The 15445-nt window shown below is 47.4% G+C and overlaps 1 protein-coding gene across 1 annotated transcript in view; it reads right to left on the bottom strand.

The window, feature by feature from the left end:
- Window positions 1-15445, bottom strand: part of GCDH (glutaryl-CoA dehydrogenase) — a 227027-nt gene that overhangs the window by 30469 nt on the left and 181113 nt on the right. The gene's annotated exons all lie outside the window — the stretch shown is intronic.

Below are 15445 nucleotides of genomic sequence, written 5' to 3'. Positions count from 1 at the left end.
TATCGTTAGGCTGCCCGGGAGATCTGCCCATAGTTGTGTCAATTTGTCTATGAATGTCTGACTGAGTGGTGGAGGGGCATAGACACTCCCAATTGTGATCTGTTCACGGTCAATTTGCCTGAGATAACTGTAAAACGGCCTCCGGGGTCTGACCAATGCTGTGTAACCTGGAGCGGAACTCTGCGGTGAATAAGAACTGCTGTGCCTCGCGCTCCCCTAGTGAAGCCAGAGTAATACACTGTGGTGAACCCATAGCGGGAAAGGCAAGGGGCTTCGCTGCCTAGTAGATATGTCTCCTGTAATAGCAGGACATTATCCGAGTAACGCTTTGCCACATGGAGTACCGCCCCGCTTAACATTATTCAGTAAGCCCTGCACATTCCAGGCTGAAATTTTAAGTTTCCCCATTAGAGAGTTAGCTGTAGTGTGGGCCATTCTTAGGTATTAAAGTGTGTAGTGTTGGACGATGTGATGGTGACGAAGCAAGGAATTGCGTGTATGGTGCATAAAACGTAGAACTAACAACAAATAACTCCCTGAGACCCCACCTGCCTCCCCCCACCTCCCATACTTCCAGACACATGAAGTGTCTGTCGCAGTGGAATCCCGTCCCAGGCCCCAAACATGATGGCCCAAGCGGTTCCTCCAATGGATCCCCCCCACCCAACATTACCCAAACCAGTCAGGGTGTGCTGTGTCCGACACCTTCCAGGGCTGGAACGAGACCCCAACCATAGGATCGAGAGCAACCCAGCGCTGGGCCAACTCCACGTCTTCGCACATCTTATTGAAGAATAACAGGATACGATAGGTCTGAATGCTCAAGCTGCTCCAACTCCGGGGCCTGTGTGGCTTTGGGCACGCCAGTTGGATTGTGATCTATTGCATCTCGTAGCCGTGTCTCTGCCCTGCCGGCCACTCCAGTGTGAGCCCTGGGAGGAGTCCAAGTCTACAGGAGGTGGCGAGTGAGGCTTGAGGTTTCATCTTCATCTGTCCACACAAAGACCTCCTCTGGGGTGTCGAAGAATTTTTTGTTGTTGTAGATCACTTTCATCTGGGCGGGAAACAGCAGCGCGTAGGATAAGTTCAATTCTTGAAGTCGTCGCTTGGCCGCCACGAAGGACTGGCGCTGGTGCTGGACCAGCCTAGTGTAGTCCGGAAAGACCATGATGGGGTGAGATTCAAAAATCATTTTGTCCTTGTGGAGCCGGGCAAATCGGAGGATGGCATCCCGATCGGCATAATTGAGGAGCCGAGCAATCACCGGCCCCGGACGCTCTACAAGCGGCGGCTTCTTGGCCAGAGTGCGGTGGGTCCTCTCGATCACAAAGCAGGAGGACATGTCTTCGGGTGGCAGCAGCGCCCTGAGCCAACCCGTGAGGAAGTTATCCATCTATGTCCCCTCGCAACCCTCCGGGAAACCCACCAAACGGATATTGTAGCAGCGGCCCTACCTACTGTATCTTCAACCCTCGCCGCCAGCTCCCGTGAGACCATGGCACGCTTGTCTACTTTCTGCCGGAGGGTGGCTACTGTGTCTTCCACAGTGGAGACCCTTGTCTCCGCTTCAATAATCGGATCTACTGCATTCCGAAGGTCTTGGAAAGACACCTCTGAGCCCCCGGCCACAATCTGGGCCTCTAAAGCAGTCCACAACTGGTTGATCGCCACCTGCAACATCGCTGTGTCGCAGTACAGACCCTTCGCAGCCTCCTTCCCTGCGGGGATGGTGGTATAGTGAGCCATACGCTCTGTTTGGGAGCCGCCGCACCATGCTTATCCTTGCCCATGGCGGCTGAGATTGCAGAGCGCAGGGACCCCCAACAACCAGCCCCAGCTGCGGGCAAGAACAGCAAGAAAGGCAGCAAGAGACAGGCGGGCGGCAGTCAGCAGTGTGTATCGAACCACCCCGGGTCCATTCGTGAGGCTCCGTACCGGCGACCCCAGCAGTCACACCTCCCAAGGCCTTCGGTGGATGTCCGGGACCAGCCCCCAGCTGTCCCATGTGGGCTGGGGAGAAACCACTGCCAGCTCAGTTCTGACGTTGCAGGGAGGCTCTCACCTCAAAGAAAGAGGCGGCCGCGTTTGTAGGAATCCAGCTGCAATGGGCATCAGCCGTCGGACGGCCTCAGGAGCCCAGGCCGCAGGCCGCACCTCTCGTTCCGGGGAGCTGGCGAGGAGGGCAGCTGTGGGGCGCCACACAGCGGGAAAGAGCCACAAGTCCAGCCATTCACTGACAAGGCCCAGAGCCGCAGGTAAATTCAACTCTGCGTCCCCGTGGTAGCCGGTTCAATGTACCTAACTACGGTCAGGCACAGACGTCAGTGATCGGCGTACTGGATCATTAGGCGCTCCGCTGCCCCAGCAATTGCAGTCTCAGCGGCTCCGGGCACGGTGATCCGCCCCAGGCGGCATTCGGGGCATACCAGGCTTAGCAGCGGTCAAGAGCTCCAGGCCCCGTACAGGCCCGCCAGGTCTGGAGCACCTCTCTCTCATGCGCCGATGCACAGGGAGGCAGGGGAGGGGCACCGCAATGGCACTGAGGCAACAATGTAGGCCCTCCGGCCAATCCGTGAATATCAGCCACTTCCCAGGAGCTGGCCCGCTACAAACGCTCCTCCGATGTCGCGCAGGACAAGGCCGCCGCCTCCGCAGCCGTCCCGCTGGCGAGAAAGATGATCGGCGACCGTGGCAAGCATCCTCCACCCATGGCCCCGCACACAGCCGCCACAGGTCAGTCACAGATCGGGGCCTTCCAGGCCTCCCGCCACGGCTGGATCTTGTCAACAGGATCGCGGTGTGTTCCGTGGCAGGTGACCCACTGTGGCAGTTGTTGGGGTCCAGGATTCTGCAGGATATTGGCCCTGAGAAGGAGCGAACTGCGGAGCTCTAGGAAGACGCATCCACCATGTTTGGCTTCTAAGCCACGCCCCTGAAATCTATTTTTACATGGATATTCCCAGTAAAATGAGGAGACTTCCTACAATTTTCGGGCTTATCAGCAAAATCTGCTCATTGGTGGGCATTTCCGAAACAGGCCAACAATTGGTTTTACAGATATTGAAGAATGCCTCAGTGAAGCAAAAAAGGTAGCTGCTGTCTCCAGCCCCCCCTATCCCCGAGGCTACACAGCTTGTTCCCCAACTAAAGCTTTTCCTTAACAAGAAGGACTACAGCGTGTGTTAAGAAACATAGAGAGCCCACCAACTTCCACTGTGGACACTAAAAGACGCTAATAATCAATGTGCATGATTGTATAGGTCTTTAGGACCTTTTGTCTAGGAAGGCAGGTATCCACAATCCAGCAGCTATATACAATATTTCTAGCTTGGTCTTTTCACACATTACTTTAGAGAAACGCTCGTCCCTGAGAGGTACGACTTGCAAGTGCCTGATATTACAATTAGATGCTAATTTGCAAGACCCTGCCAGATTGAAAGTGACTTATAAAGGGCAGGCAAGAATCGGCCATACAGCACCGATGACAAGCAGTAAGCTAGTGAGCGTTCAGAAAAACAAAATGAAAAGCCAACAGAGCAGGTCTAAGGTTGACTGATGAATCAGGACTGGGTGGTACACTTTACTGCTTTTCAGTTATTGGTTAAGGTCTGTCCAGCAAGGATCAGCCACCAAACTGGTACTGCTAGTATAACTGCCTATAAAAGGTGAGGTAACCTTATGCGTGAAGGGTTGCCATGTCGACGTATAATAGAATTTCACATATTTAGGTTGTTTTATGACAGACATGGAACGTCTATTTTTGCTGAATAAGATCTGATTCAGAACATGAACAATGACAGGAATCTTGGAGTAGTTTATAAGTGCTTAATTATAGTTGCTTAGAAGGAACAATAATGGAGAATGAGCATGATGCGACCACTAAGCACTATATGTCAATTAGGAACCAATAGGTCGATTCATAATTAATCAAGTGCCCACGTTATTGTTGAAAGTCATGCCAAATACTGCCCGACATAGGGCTCTATAACAGCGTGAGAATATGCTTTGTGACAGATTGTGGGAATGGAGCAATATGCTCAGAATCACTTGGAGTCCATGTGTACCCTTATGAGAGGGAACTCTGAGGCACGATGGGGAATATTTTATTTTATTTTGGCGACCTGATTTACCTTATTTACATTCAGAAATTAGTGGGGGCTTCCAAAAAAACCCAGTTCAAGACAGTTCCCTGTATTTTTAAGTGTGTCCCGGCATCAAGAACATTCTCAAAATACTGCTGAGTGCATGCAGCCAGCATTCCACAGGGTCCTATGGACATACGAACAATGTTTGACGAAGCATATTGCTGTTACCGACAGGAAGTTCAAGCGTAGAGTAAACACAAATTTTCTCCAAGCATCTGATGTACTTGATTCAATTAAGAGAATACATGCACTTTAAAATGTATCTCTCTTAAACATTGACAAATCAGCGACTATATGAGCAAGGACTCCTTGAAACAGGGGAGGTGCTTCTCTGTGAGTCCCTTCAATAAATTATTTCTTCTGTCAGGCAGCTTTAACTAGTTTAAACTTATGTAACTGCGCAGGAAAGGACAGATGACTTGACAAGCTGGGTAGAGAAGGTGCTAAATTTGATATGGACACCAAACTATCAAAGCAACATAAGGGAACCTTGGTTGAATGTTCATAGAGCTCTTAAGCCGGTCACTTAGGGCCTTATAAGACTGGCCACTTTTAACTTTTATATGAATGGTCAAATGGAGAACATCCATTTCGGGGCCCTCGGTGTGGCAGCCGACAGAGTCGACATGTCTGCTACATTTCCAGAACAGCAGATATTTTGAGACAATATCCTCTTTGTATTAAATGACCAAAAGAAGCAATGAGCTAGGACTCTGTTGTCATTCTTATCTGTGACAACTACAATCCTTTAGAGTCCAAGTCATTGAGGATTTGCTAGAGGGGATGGAAAATATATTCCCTCCAGTTAAGGGACCACTTTCTTCCAGGGAACTTAATGTAGTTCTTTCAAAACACGCAGGCATCGTTTTGAGCCTATCCGAAATGATTTCTTACAGCATGTCTAATAAAAGAACAAGGAACAACTACCCCAGGACACTCAGTAATAGAAATCCATGTTTTTGCTCCCAAGCACGCTACTCTGTATAAGAATAAGGTGGTCATGAGGATGCATCCGCGTTTGCTTCACAGTGTATTGTCAGATTTCTATAGTAATTAGCCTATTTCACTTCTAACCTTCTTAACCCTTTCGCTGCGGCGGCTATCCCGCCGCAGCGCTAACGGTCGCGGGGGGGGGGGGGGGGGGTGACAGAACCGTTCCGTCACGGCTCGCGATGAGCTGTGCTCATGACGGAATGGTTCCTTCACGGCCCTGCCCGCTCAATTAAACGCGCCGCGCAGGCGCGGCGGCCGGGCCGTGACAGAACCGTTCCGTCATGAGCACAGCTCACCCGCGAGCCGTGACGGAACGGTTCCGTCAATAGCCTCGAAGAGGTTAAACAATCCCTCCTCTAATGCAGAAAGATCTTTGTACATTTTAGATGTTTGCACAATGCTAACATTTTACTACAGAAGACTAAAAACATTCGAACAGTCAAGCACTTGTTCGTATACGACAGGCCTGTTTGAACAGTTACTTTCTAGGGAATAGTCTTGTGCATTTTTACTTTGTTATTAAAAAATGAAACCATATCCTAGTATATAAATCAAATTATCACCCCACTAGAGGTACATCTCCAACTACTGCTTTGTTAAGAAAGGCCCCATTATAAAGATATGCAAGACAGATACTTTAAGGTAATTCCTTCTGATCTTAACTCTCCTTACGGGGAATTTCCATTAAAATCATAAACAACCTTCCTCCCTACGGAAGAAAAGAAAACGTTTGTGCTTCGATAGGAACATATGTCCCTGTACAACTAATACTGATTATTCATGAAAGCATACTGGTGGTATGTTATCCCTTAGCAGGAGCAGCCTCAGTTATCCAAACGTAATGGGCTGTAGTCTACCTAAACACACTGCCCATCTTTGCTCACATTTTTTCATTTAAAAAACAAAGCTTGTAAACAAGTTTTGTCACTTTTCTTATCATAGTCACTATTTTAAAAAGTAACTGGCTTTTTTTGTAAAGAAAATAAGTGGAATTCGGACAATATAGGATTCTAATATTCTTGTTTCAAAGCTGGGTAAATATTGACAGTTGTACCCTCAGTTTCCATTTTTGCAAGAATGTTTAATCATGGGTATCACCAACAAAGAAACTGCTGAGTTCCATATGTCACTGCAAATTCCTTGTGTACCAATAACATGATCTTCTAAATTAAGGATAGCTTGCTACAGTCCAATGCCGAAAATGTAGGTACATACAACGGCATTTAGAGGTTTGTTATGGAAGGTGTTCTCTACTACCCTATGATCTAAGAAAAGTACCTATTATAAATATTTTATTAAAGTGTTGCAGAATTCTGCCCATTGGAGGAACTAGTCAGAGCTTGTGTTTTCAATGGAGATTCCCTAAAAGAAAACTAGATGTCTGGTAAGCAACTTCCCCATAAGGGGGCCTGTGGACAACAAGCCTACTGTATATCTGATCTGTTAGTCCTGTTGATTAAAGACAGAGCGTTAAACATGGGTTGAACTCTGCACATGTATACGGGAGGGATGTGATATGCTATATTAGACTTGCGCTTTTATTTAAGCCTTGGGTTAAAGCCTTCTGTTTAAGGCATTAATGTAAAGCTTTGTCTAACTTTAGGGATACTTCTACGTTGTTTGGGGCTTGATTCTGTGAGGTCTTGTACCCGAGGAACTGCTTTGCTGTCTGAGCACTACAGGTCTCTGTATCCTGAAAGAGATTTCAGCTATCTCAGCTTGAGAGATTTGTGGAACAGCTCTGCTGATGGATTCAAAACGATTGACATAACCTGAGTAAGAGCTCTGCTGACTAAGCCCTGTTATGATTAACTTACCCAATGTCATCCATCATTTCTTGTTTTATACACTGTGAGATTTGTGGCACTTCGAGTATTGTCATGCAGTCTGAACCTGTAATAATTGTTCACCTGGAATGAACTGCTATCACAGGCCTCAGTCTCTACTATTCATGTAACCTAAAGATAACATTGGCTATTCTAGGTAGTGCTGTAGCCTCACACAATGATGCAAACTGAAAGTCAGCTATTGCATCTGAAACCTAATCCTGAAAGAGCAATGTATCGTTAAGTAGATCTATGATGTTTGAGATGTGGTTCTGTGCGATCTAGGTCATCTCAGAGCTCTCTCTCATGCATGACCTAAAAAAATAGGTCTGCTATGCAAGGACTGAGTCCGAGTGATCAGTGTAAAGTGAATGTTAGCACAGCTCTGCTGTTATAAATCTTGTCTAATACATGAGCATGTGAAATCTGTAACCCTTGACGGCCAACCCCAGCTGCATGTTACCAGAGGAAAGCTCACCTGAGAGACCCAAATCTGTACATTTAGTGCAGTCTAAAAGATTGTTCTTCTGTTTGTGTTACATAAATGATTGCTCTATCACCGGTCCTGAATCTCAGTAGCTCACCTGTCTTGACACACATTGGCCCCAGATCCCCGAACGTCTATTTGTTTGATATCAAAATGGGTGCTGTTGCTTGTCGGTGAAGGTTTAGTATCTGATGCCTTAGCCCGGAAGCAGTGGAAAGGCTCCTGCACTCCACACTGTGGCAGCCAGAGGCAAGGGAAAACCTATGCACAGTACAGGATGTCAATGACCAAGTGCTGCACTGCTGAAGCTAGTGAAGCTGCAGTTTGCCAAGGCAGGATTTCGTGGAGACTGGAGGAAGCGTTCAGTTTAATGGTACAAGGATAGGGTGACCAGGCGTCCCGGATTTGCCAGGAAGGTCCCCGTTTTTCCCCAGCTGTCCGGGCAGATGTCGAGAAATTTAGTTCATGTCTCGGTTTTTTGGAAAGGGTCGACCAAAAACGGGGGAAGGTGTTTTTTGTTTGTTTTACAAAGCGGGGATTGTTAGCAGTTGTTCCAAGAAAGCAATTTAATTCATAGGCAAGCTACTGGGTTTAAAAGTAGCATCTTATATATGTTCTTACTGCCTGTTTTGTAATTCTCTGCTGAGGAGCGCTGTCATTCTGTGCGGTCGCTTGACGTAAAATTATAGTCCTCCTTCTATTTTTGTGAAATGTCCCGTATTTTTTGCTTTAAAATTCTGGTCACCCTTTACAGGGGCCATCTGTTGGTGTTCTGGTATTGGGACTACCTCGGATACCTCTGCCTATATGAAGAGCACTGGATAAGCTTAAAATACTGTACACCCAGAGGAAGGTCATTTTGGTTTCCTGCTGCCGATCCTGACCTAAAAAGATGTTATATAACAATGGGGATACCCAATAGGCTACTAGACCTGGGTTACTTGTACAGTACAATAGGAAATGGTCAATGAGCACGTATTTACCAAAAAGAAATGTTTTGCCATTTGAGGCAAAGCAAACGCATTCACAAAGCCAAATTCTTTGCATTGCACACTCACAGTTAAATGCAATTTATTTGAAATGTCAAAATTATTCAAAACCGTGATAACACAATAGCTATTTTGTTGCAATTGAAAACAAAAACATACATTTGCGAAATTTGGTGCTCAGGTTTCGGGAGAAGGGAAAGGAGTGTGGAAGTGATTATCGTGAGCAAGTGGAGGTGGATAAGGACAGGGTAGTGTGACATGTATACATCATCCCAAATTGGTGCTGATCCGGCCTTTCTAAAAAAAGGGCAAATCGTTCCATCGAACACATAGCCCTATATGAACACTGTTGCAATGATTACAGTTGTCCTGGCTTGTGTAGCAAGTGCGACGAACCGACCCCTGTGGATGTGCTAAGTAGATTCGACCTTAGAATGGGGTCTTCCTCAGGCTCGTGAAGCGAAGAGCTATTGTGTTATCACTGTTTCAAATAATTTTGACATTTCAAATAAATTGCATTTAACTGGAAATGTGCAATCCAAAGAATATGGCTTTGTGAATGCGTTTGATTTGCCTCAAATGGTAGAACATTTATGTTCGAGGCATGTGGGCTACTGAATTCATATCTGTGCATAGATCGCCGCCTAGTATTGGGTCCGGATGATTGCACCTTGTCCTGGAAGAGTCTTCGAAGTACACGAAATAGGTGGCTCCTCCCCTGGACTACAGTGCGCATGGGCATCTTCTCCATCCTCAGATTGTTTTTTTCCGCCATTGGGTTCGGATGTTATTCCTATACTCCAACTTCGGAATCGAAACAAAACTTTTCTAAAGGCCAAAAGGCCTTCGACTTCGACGGTATTGTTTTCGCTCTGTACTTTTTGACTCGATCGAACTTTCCATCTCGAACCGGTCGTCGACGCGGGCTGTTGGGCCTTTTCGACGCCACGTGGGCCTGCTGCCGAGGGAAAGGAGCCCGTTCAAAAGGTCCCACAATGCCACTCCAAGTTCCCGCATACTGACAAACACTCAGTATGCAACAAATGCCTATCACCAGACCATAAGGAAGAAACCTGCCCAGCCTGTGCCCAATTCCATTCGAAGAAAACCATATGGATTCGACGGGCTGCTAGGCAGAAGATGCAGCGACAGGCACCGGAACCAGACAACATCTTCAATGATGACCAAGAACTTCCAGAAGCTGAAGATTCAGACCTAGAGATCGTCACCATCGAGGACTACTTGGCCTCCGACGACGAGATCCCACCGGGGCAAATCGTGAGTACACTGCCACCGACACCGATTACCCCGTTACCGAAGGCTCCGGTCGAGGAATCGCCAAAAGGCATTAGCCAAGATCCGAAGAAACATTCGCCAGCCCCGCCGTCCGGCTCGGCTCCGAAACCGAAACCTAAGCCTTCAGACACCCCAGAGCCAAGTAACGAGATCCCAAAGAAGGTTCCAGAGCCCAAAAAGGTTGTCGACCCGAAGGGCGTCGAAACGAAAAAGGCCGTACAGCCTAAAAGCGTCGACCAGAAGAAGGCCGTCGAACCAAAGAGCGCCGAACCAAAGAAGGCCGACGAGCCAAAAGGCGCCGAACCTAAAAAGACTGTAGAGCCAAAGAAGGCCACCGAGCCGAAGGGCGCCGACCCGAAGAAGGCCGTCGAGACAAAAAGCCTGATGTGCCTAAAGTCGCCGAACCAAAGAAGGTCGCCGACGTAAAGAGTGCCGTATCGAAGCCTGTGATCCAGCCGGAGAAGGCTATCGAACCAAAGACAAGTGCTCCAAAAAGACCGGTCGATCCCAAAAAAGCCATCGACTCGACAAAGGATAGTCAACCGAAAAAACCTGTCGAGCACAAAAATCGTGTCGAACCGAAAAACCCGGTCGCTCCGAAATCACTCGTCGACCCGACCAAAGAGTCTGAGCCGAAAAAAAACAATAAGCCACCAAAAGTCGTCGACACAGAAGGGGCCAACTCACAGACAACAGGGGAGGCTCCTCCTCCTGATAAAGAGTCCAAAGTACTAGAGGCCTCAGGTAAAAGAGTAGCTTCACAGGCCTCCAATTCATGGAGAATTGTGAATACAAACGCTCTGCTAGCTCGTTACGACAGAGCACACTATGACCTGCTTGAAAGCTTAATGCAACATCTGCCTGAGCCTTTTAAAGCCCAAGCTAATGACCTCATACAGGAGGGAAAATTTATTACAAACGCCTCCATCAAATGTGCGCTTGACGCAGCCGACACCGCAGCCAGGTCTATTAACACTAGCGTTCTACTACGACGATATGCATGGCTGCGTATTTCGGGCTTTAAGTACGAGGTGCAGTCCACCATTCTTAACCAGCCAGTCAATCAAGACTTCCTTTTTGGCCCTGCAGTTGACACCATTCTAGACAAAATGAAGGACACAGAAACTGCAAAATCAATGGGTGCATTGCACTTTCAGCAACACAGAGGTTCCTTTTGACGCTCCTCATACAGAGCAGCTACACGAGGCAATACTTCTACCCAAGGTTCCTTTAACAAGAACTCCAACAGAGGAGGTTATAGGGGCAACAATAACAAGGGGAGAGGACATGGAGGCAATAACACCAGAGCCTCCACTGCCACAAAACAGTGACTTTGTCACGCTACCTCCAGACCACCTAACACCGGTCGGAGGCAGGCTCCAACAATTCCTACCTGTCTGGAACGCAATTACCACGGACAGGTGGGTGAGACAAATTATCCAGTATGGTTATTGCCTAGAACTCACCTCTACCCCACCAAACATACCACCCAGACATCGTCCTATGTCCAAAGAACACATCACTCTGCTACAACAAGAGGTGAAATGCATGCTGGAAAAGGGGGCCATAGAGCCAGTCCCTTTCCAACACCAAGGGACAGGAGTATTCTCCCTATACTTCCTTATTCCCAAGAAGGACGGTTCACTCAGACCAATATTGGACCTCAGACCCCTAAATCAATACATACGGTCGGAACACTTTCATATGATCACACTACAGCAAGTGCTCCCGTTGCTACAGCAAGGAGTCTTCCTAGCAACATTGGACCTCAAGGACGCGTATTTTCACATACCCATCCATCCAGCTCACAGAAAATATCTCAGATTCACGATAGAAGGTCAACACTACCAATTCAAGGTTCTCCCCTTCGGGGTGACCACGGCTCCAAGAGTGATTACAAAATGCTTAGCGACAGTAGCTGTACAGTTCAGGAGGCAACACATCCATGTGTTTCCGTACCTAGACGATTGGCTGAAACAAGCAAAATCTTACCAACAGTGTGCAAGAGACACATCTCAAACACTTCAGCTGCTACACAGCCTAGGGTTTTCCATAAACTACCCAAAATTGCATTTTCAACCATCCCACATACAACAATATCTGGGAGCGACAATAGATACCTCAGTGGCAAAGGCATACCCAAACTCAGCGAGGATAGCCAGCATGCAGATGCTCATTCGCAAATTTCTGCCACAACACTCTCTTCTAGCTCGAGTCTTCATGCAGCTCATAGGCATGATGGCCTCCTGCATATTCATTGTTCCCCATGGCAGACTTCACATGCGTCCATTGCAAGAATGCCTAGCACGGCAGTGGAATAAGGCTCAAGGACAACAAAAAGAGCTAGTGTTGGTAGACAGTCGCGCTCACAACTCTCTGCAGTGGTGGAACCCACAAAACCTTTCCAAGGGGCGTCTGTTCCAAGAACCGGTTCCACAACTGGTACTAACAGCGGACGCATCACTGACAGGCTGGGGAGCCCACCTCCTTCACTGCACAGTACAAGGGCTCTAGACAAACAAACAAAAGAAACTGCATATCAACCAACTAGAGTTGCTAGCGATATTCCTCGCCCTGAAAGCATTCCAGAAATACTTGTACAGCAAGTCTGTGTTGATCCGGACGGACAACATGACAGCAATGTACTATATCCAGAAGCAGGGAGGAACACACTCTCCACAACTGTCCCACTTAGCACAGAGCATATGGAAGTGGGCAATTCCAAAAGATATCTTTCTCCTGGCAGAACACCTCCCTGGGAAAGACAATCAGATTGCAGACCTGCTCAGCAGGCACAGCCAGCAACTACACAAATGGGAGATTCACCCCCAAGTTCTCCAACCATTCTTCAGGCAGTGGGGACACCCAGAGATAGACCTGTTTGCCACAAACGAAAACTCAAAATGCCAGTACTTTGCCGCCAGGTTCCCTCATCCGTTGTCACAAGGCAATGCGATATGGATGAACTGGTCAGGCAGATTTGCGTACGCTTTTCCCCCAGCACCACTGATTCCTCTGGTGGCACGCAAACTGCGGCAACAGTCACTCACACTGATGCTAGTTGCTCCCAAATGGACGAGACAGCCATGGTACACAACGTTCCTGGAACTTTCAGTAGATCCTCATCAAAGGCTGCGCCTCGCGTAACATCTTCTAACTCAGAATCATGGAGAAATCAGACACCAAGATCCCAATCAGATGAACCTAGCGATCTGGCTCCTGAAGTCTTAGAATTTGGATACCTTATCTTGCCTCCAGACTGCATGAACCTCAATAAAAGGCAAGACGAACAACTACAAGAGCGTGCTATGCAGCTAAATGGAAGAGATTTGTTATTTACTGCAACAATAACCAAATCAACCCTTTAGATGTTTCCATACAGAACATTATATGTTACCTGCTGCATCTTCAAAGATGCAACCTAGCGTACTCTTCCATAAGACTACACCTAGCGGCTATAGCAGCATACCTTCAAAACAGGCAACACCTTTCACTGTTTAGAGTACCAGCAATAAAGGCTTTTATGGAGGGTCTTAAAAGGGTGATCCCGCCAGGACACCCACCTTCCCCAGTCTGGAATCTAAATATAGTACTTACCAGACTTATGGGACCTCCTTTCGAACCTCTACACTCATGCAAACTGCAATTCTTAACATGGAACGTGGCATTCTTGATTGCCGTTACCTCACTCAGGCGAGTTACAAGCACTAACAATTCAGGAACCCTTCATGCAGGTACATGCTAACAGGGTGGTTCTTAGAACAAACCCTACTTTTATGCCAAAGGTTATATCCAATTTCCATATTAATCAATCAATAGAACTGACAGTGTTCTTCCAAAATCCACAGTCAGTAGCTGAAAGAGCCCTACACACACTGGATGTAAAGAGAGCTCTGCTTTATTATGTGAACAGAACGAAATCATTTAGGAAAACAAAGCAATTATTTGTTGCTTTTTCACCACAACATAAAGGAAATCCAATATCAAAGTCAGGAATAGCCAGATGGATCGTTAAATGCATTCAAATATGTTATCAAAAAGCTAAACGCACTTTTACTGTCCCCTCAAGAGCACACTCTACGCGAAAAATGGGGGCATCCATGGCTTTCCTAGGGAATATTCCTCTTGAAGACATATGTAGAGCAGCCACATGGACTACCATACACACTTTCACAAAACACTACTGTGTAGAGGTGCAAGCAAAGCAGCAAGCTGCTGTAGGCCAGGTTGTCCTCAAAACTCTTTTTCAAACTGCTGCACCTGGCACAGGTAACCACCGCTAGAGGAGATACTGCTATTCAGTCTATGCACATATATGAATTCAGCAGCCCACATGCCTCAAACGGAATATGCTACTTACCAGTATGCATCTGTTCTTGGCATGTAGGGCTGCTGACATTCATATCGCCCACCCTCCTCCCCGGTGCCTGTTGCAGCTGCAGTATTCTCTCTTACAGTATTCTCTTTTGCATGGCCATCTCTTACTTTACTATCTCCATCTCTGCCACAATGGCGAAAAACAATCTGAGGATGGAGAAGATGCCCATGCGCAGTGTAGTCCAGGGGAGGAGCCACCTATCTCGTGATACTTCGAAGACTCTTCCAGGACAACAAGGTGCAATCATCCGGACCCAACACTAGGCGGCGATCTATGCACAGATATGAATGTCAGCAGCCCTACATGCCAAGAACAGAAACATACTGGTAAGTAGCATATTCCATTTGGTAAATACGTGCTACTTGACCATTTCTTATTGTACTGATCCTGAAATAAAATGCATTAGAACAGTCCTAGCATATATTAAGAAGCTGTCTTTCTCCACTCTAGTTTGCTTCCTCTTCCTGCAATTATCTTTTAGCCAACCTTTACCTGCTTTTCCAGAGTTCTCTTTCTCAGCCGTGCTCAGTGCCGATCCACCTGCTGTTTTCCAGTCTGCACATTTTTGAAACAGTATTTAATATTCCTTGCTCCAGGTCATCCTTATCCCTAAGGATGGGGTGGGAATCATGAGGGGCTGCACTATCAAGCACCGTCCCAACCTCCAAAACAGTAAGCCACATCACATCATTCCAGAACTGACATCTGTCTGAGGACTGAGCCTGTAAGATCACTGTAAACAGGTCATCCTGGGACACACTGCTTCAGCCTGGGACAGCTCCTTGTGGCCAGTCGCTCAAGGATACTCCCCCCTTCCCCCGCCCCCGACAGACCATGCATGCAACTTCTGTATCGTACTGGACTCATTGCTCACAATGAACTGCCAAATCAATGCAGTTTCCTCAGCCTGCTTCCACACGCTCCACCTGCTTTGAAAGACATTCAGATGGATCCTCACAGAATCCAGAAATGCAGAAAGAGGGGCACCCATGCACTCATTACCAGCATACTCGACTAGGGCAACGCACTCTACGCCGGCGTCACCCAGAAGCAGCTCAAAAAATTACAGAACGTTCCAAACGCCGCAGCCAGACTTGGCCTCGACATCCCCTGCTGCAGCCACATCATGCAACACCTCTGACAACTCCACTGGCTCCCAGTTAACATAAGAATCACATTCAAGCTCCTCACTTATGCTTACAAAATTCTACTGGATGCACTACCGCCTAGCATTCCACATACACGCCAGACAACTCCGCTCAACTCACACTAGCCTCCACAAGACCAGAACCGGAGGAAGCTCTTTCTCCTACCTCGCCACCAAGACCTGG

Source organism: Lissotriton vulgaris, chromosome 1_1 (genome assembly GCF_964263255.1).
Source record: "Lissotriton vulgaris chromosome 1_1, aLisVul1.2, whole genome shotgun sequence".
Lineage (NCBI taxonomy): Eukaryota > Metazoa > Chordata > Amphibia > Caudata > Salamandridae > Lissotriton > Lissotriton vulgaris.
This window is presented reverse-complemented; position numbering and strand designations above follow the sequence as displayed.